Below are 6,000 nucleotides of genomic sequence, written 5' to 3'. Positions count from 1 at the left end.
ATTCTCTCTCATTGAACTTCTAGGAATACACAATTGGCTTCCTTTGAACAACATAGTATCCTGGATCATGAAATCTAACCATCTTGTCCTATCAAGTGTAACAGGTTTTGTACAAGCCTTCCACACTTCACCAAAATCAGGATCATCTGGATAAAAAGTACTAAGTTCCTTGAACCCAAACACCTCTATTTGCATTTTTGTCTACAAAAGTTGTCTTCTACTAAGAGGATCTACAACTTTGTTAGACTTTCCACTCCTGTGTTTCAAATTAAATGTATAAGTCTGCAAAAACTCAACCCACTTTAAATGCCTTCGGTTCAATTTTACTTCACTATTCAAATATTACAAAGCTTGATTATTTGTATAGAAAACAAACTCCTTAGGAACAAGATAGTGTCTCCACTTCTTCAATCCTTGAACTATAGCATAAGATTCTTGATCATAAATAAAATATTTTCTTTTTGCATCATTCAACTTCTCACTGAAATAAGCAACAAGTCTACGTTCTTGGCTCAAAACAACTCTTATTGGAGTACCACTAGCATCACAGTCTACTTGAAACACCTTGTTAAAATCAGGAAGTGCAATCAGGAAGTGCTAAAACAAGCTGCTTAGTAACTTTCTATTTCAATAGATTAAAACTCTTTCCTATTCCCTGTCATTGTTCCAATCAAGGGTCCACAAATATTGCTAAAACTTCTTATGAACTTTCTATAAAATGTAGCTAGTCCATGAAAAGATCTTACCTCTGTTGCACTCCTTGGAGTAGGCCATTCAAGGATAACCTTCACTTTCTCTAGATCCATTTTTAGACCTTCTGCTGAGACAACAAATCCCAGGTACACCAACTCCTTTACAAAACTGCACTTCTTCAGGTTTATCAACAACTTTTCTTCCCTCAACTTATCAAACACCTTGCGAATATGGATCAAATGCTCCTCCAATGTCTTACTAAAGATCAATAGAAATTCCTCCAGTACCTTATTCATGAGCCTCATGAAAGTGCTCAGTGCATTGGTTAACCCAAAAGGCATGACTAAGCACTCATACAATCCTTCCCTTGTCTTGAAAGTAGTCTTCCACTCATCACCTTTTTTGATACGAATTTGATGGTATCCACTCTTTAGATCTACCTTTATGAAATACTCAACTCCACTCAAACAGTCCATAATATCATCCATCCTTGGCAATGGAAATCTATACTTGATTGTGATCTTGTTGATAGCACGAGAATCTATGGACTTAGACTCTCTCGAATCAACCCCTTCTGCAACAACTCATAAACTTGTTTGTTCAACTCTTCACTTTCTATTGATGTCATTTTGTGCACTTCTTTGTTCGGTAAACTGGCTCTTGGAACCAAATCCATCTGGTGATTGATTTTCCTCATTGGGGGCAATCCATCAAATACATTATCTGATACAATATCAGAAAATTCTCCGAACATGTCTGCAACTTCTGTAGGTATCTCCTCTACTTCTTTACTATCTTTTGGAATTATAGAAAAACACACATGCTCATGCTTCATACCTTTGAGAAACTCTTTTCCATCAACAAAACATATTCTGGCAGCACTACATACCTTTCCTTCTTTATCCTTCAATGATTTCAACTTATGTTTCACTCCATCCTTGGTCAGGGTGTAGGTATTTGCTCACCCATCGTGTACAAAATGCCTATCAAATTGCCACGACCTACCCAGTAACATATGACATATGTCCATAGGTATGATATCACACAGTACATCATCCAGGTAGCTTCCAATCTTGAACTTCACTGAGCACTGCTAATTGACCATAACCTTGTGGTCATCTTGCACCCAAGCAATACAATATGGACGTGGGTGTTTCTGTCTCTTCAGCTTCAAGTTGGTGACCATCATTTCTAACACCAGATTGTTATTACTTCCACCATCAATGATCACATCACAACACTTATCTTCACATCTGCACCTTGTGTTTCTCACCACTCAGTAGGACTCTTCTGTTAACTAGGACTTTTCCTCTTTCAACATCTCTAGAATGTGAGAATCTGGCATCTTCATCAACACGTGCAACTCTAGCTGGGCCTTCAGTTCTTCGATTTGTCCTTCCTTGGCATTGGGTACATTCAAATGCTCTATGCCCTTCTTCTCTGCAATGAAAACATTTCCCATGAAAGCCTCCTCTTCCAGATCATTATCCTCTGCCTCTTCCTCTCTGATCTCTATTGTTGTGATCAAGGAAATGATTGGAATTGTTTTGCCTTTGGTTTTGATTGCTACTTCCAACCTCATCCTTGTTCTTCTGATCATCATTATGGCCTCCATAAGATCATTCGCTAGATATTCCACCACGACCTCTTCCACTATTGTTATTGTCAAACTTCTTGCTTGGTTTCTCCTCAACTCTTAGGGAAAACTGGTATGCCTCCTCAATATTGTTCATTCGAACCAGAATCAGGTCATCCTGAATGCTTGGCCTTAACTCATTAAGATAATAGGTGACTTTCTCCTTATCAGCTTCTACACGGTCGGTTCTAATGAGAACTCAGTAGAACTTTTCGGTATACTCTTGAATAGATTTTCTCACTTGCTTCACTCCTTGCATCTTCTTCAATAGATCAAGCTCATAATCCATAGAAATGAATTGTCACTTCATTTTAGCTATCATCTGATCCCATCTAGTGATTTTATCCTTTCCCTTTGTATTTCGCTCCAACTGAACGTCTTGCCACCAGATCTTTGCATGTCCCTTTAGTTTTGCCTTCGCCAACTTGACCTCTCCAAATCCTCAATATCTTCATACTCAAAGTACTCCTCCAGTTCGTTAATCTAATCGATCAGCTCTTCTGGGTTAAGATTTCCTGAAAATGTGGGAACCTCAAACTTAGGTCATTTTCCAATCTTGGAGATGGCCCTAAAAAGCCTCTCTTCCTCTGGGTTTAGAACTACCTCTGCTCTGACATTTTCTTCTACTTTGTTCTCATCCTCACTTTCATCTCTCACAAGAAGATTTATTCCTCTTCGCATTTGTTCTTCCAATGCTTGTTTTACTTTGAAGGGCTCGAAAACCCTTAGATGTAACACATATAGCTCTTTTTCCACACTCTCTTCGTGGAGGCATTTTTGCACTTCCGTTGAAACCCTAGTGCAAACTACCTCATAATCGATGACCTGTCTACATACTCAGCCCAAACCATGATCCTGGTACGAACTACCTCACAATCAATGATCTATCCACACACTCAAGAACTCTAGCTCTAATACCACTTGAGGAAGGGTACTCCCCTTAATACCATAAACTCGTAACAAAAACAAAGAAGCAACAACCAATGCAAGAGCAAAATATAGACTTCTTACTTGCGCCGCAAATGCAAAATTACAAAATTCTCAAATACAATATGCTAACCCACATGGGTGCCTTCATTACAATAATCTGCAAGACAAGCTGCGAACTATCACCTAGAGTTGTCCTAGACAATGTTCAAGCCTTTCTTAAATAGGCAATTTTATGCCGCCCGAGAAGGTTCTAGACATTAAAACTTAATACCTAGGGCCGACAAACCCTCACAATACATATAGAGTTGGCCAAATACATCTTTGACAATTATTTTAGATATTTGGGGTAGCCTAACTTTGAAAGCCCATAACTCATGAACCGTTGCTCCGATTGGCTATAATAACCACTTTTCAGAAACACCAGCTCCTGATCTACAAGCTCGGAACCACGTTAGCGCCCTTCCATCAAGTTTCCAAACCTTATCAGGACACTCTAATGCCTCCAACGATGAGCCTGAAGATTTTTCTACAAATGTTTCCACCAAAAAATCACAATAACTTCTCTGATACTTATGCTTGAGCAATGAGATTTTTATGATAGGCTTACAACTCTAAAATGAACCTTCCTGTAAAAAATGAGAACATTCCAAGTTCATATGACAAACTTCCTAAAAATAGCAAGTTCCCATGAATAGTAACCACCCTGTCTACTAGTCCTTATTAAAATTGAAAAGAGTGAAATACAAATATTTTTGGGGTGATGAAAGATTGCTTTTACACCCAGGATGCTCCTACATCAATACTTTAGTCCTTGTACCTAGTAAGCATCATCACACCTTATTCTATCATTCAGCATTAGTGGTCCTATACCTTTCACTGGACATAAAACATCATTACCTAACTTAATAGTTCTACCATCATCAATCTCTTCAAGTTTATCAAACTTGCTTATATCACCAGTGATATGATGTGAGCATCCACTATCTATGATCCATGTACCATTCTTGCTTATGTGTGAAATAAGGGTTTTTTCATCTTGATATCTTTCTTTGTTGGGATCTTCCTTTATTCTAACATACACCATCTCAACTATTTCTTTTTCATTATTACAACTGGATGTGGTGTGCTCTTCCTCAACAATGTAGCATGACTTCTTGCCTTTGCCTTTGTACTCTTTATTTTTATGTACTTATGATCTTTCTTATCATTTATGTCACTCTTACTTCTGCTTGGCCACTTAGCAAAAAATGGCAACTTCATTACACTTGAAACAAATAAGAGGTAGTTTACCTTAGTATTTACCTCTATCTCTTGACAACCATCTTGCAAGCAATGCTTCAAGTTCATTCAAATCATCTTCAGTTTTAGACTCACTTTCTTCTTTTATTTTCTTCTCTTCTTTGAATTATTGATGGTTAGTGAAGAGATAAATGCATTTACCATTTTAACCAAACTATTATCATAATTTCTTAACTCCAATGTAGTCAACCAACCAAATAGACCACCAAGAGTCAAATCAACACTAGGCATAGCTCTAATTTCTTGAATTGCGAAAACTTTAATAGCATAGATGGATAGAAGAGTTCTAAGAACTTTACTTACAATTTCAAAATCATTGATTTTTCCTCCAACAACTCTAATCACACTGACAACTTCTTTGATTCAGTTCACATACTATGCAACATTCTTGTCTTCTTTCATTCTCATGTCATCAAACTTACCTCATACATTTTGTTTTAACTCTTAGCACATTATCATCTCCTCCATTTACAAGTGCCAATTCATCCCACATCTATTTAGTAGTAGTGCAATTCTTGATATCATCAAACTCAACATCATTGAGAGAAGATGCAATCTCAATCATCGAGCTATTGTCATTCCTCTTCTCATTCATTTTCTCCATAGTCAAAGAGCTAACAGGTGTAGTTTATTCATTTTCCAAACAATGTGTGACATTATCTCCAATTCCAGATAGATTCAATTTCATTATGTCTCTCCATGCTAAGAAGTTCTCCCTATTCAGCCTCGATACGTCTCTTTTATACATCTTTGATCTTTAGCTCAAGTTCCTTTAAACTTCTTTCTTCTTTGATACCAATTGTTAGATAACTAAGAAGATGGTGAATCCGTTATTTCTAGTTATCCTATAGTACCTTTAGACACTTTAGTACCAATTCAAACTTCACAAATATCAATAATAAATGCTTGGTGATCTCATCCAACATATCATTTAACTCTTTCAAATAATTTACTTCAAACTGTTAATTTATTTTTATTTGCATTACTAAGTATCAATAAAATAAATTAGTTATTGCCTAGATTTTACCGAGTTGTAGGAATATGTAAAAGCATGTAAATCAACTTCCAACACAAATAACATCTGTGTGCTAAAATATTGACACACTTCTATGAGTCATTATATCCAAGATTTCTCAAGAATGAGGTCTCAAATGATGACTCATAGCTCTCTACTCATGGAGTGCAAGGGTTTGTAATGGAGGTCCTCAGTTTGACCTAGTTTGTGCCCATGCAAGTAGACCATAAAACGAGAGATTCAAAGATCAAAATATGCACGCAAATGAATATGAAAGCTAATCTAAATGATAACAATGCAAAGTAATGCAAGAAATGAAATCTAATGCAAGATTAATCTATGAAGAAAATGACTCTAAGCTAATATGAAAATGAAAGGATGAAACATGATGATGGAAGCCATGAATACATGAATGAAGAAGACAAGA

This window comes from Cupressus sempervirens, chromosome 5 (genome assembly GCF_028749045.1).
Source record: "Cupressus sempervirens isolate cs-2001-9-10 chromosome 5, ASM2874904v1, whole genome shotgun sequence".
Classification (NCBI taxonomy): domain Eukaryota; kingdom Viridiplantae; phylum Streptophyta; class Pinopsida; order Cupressales; family Cupressaceae; genus Cupressus; species Cupressus sempervirens.
This window is presented reverse-complemented; position numbering follows the sequence as displayed.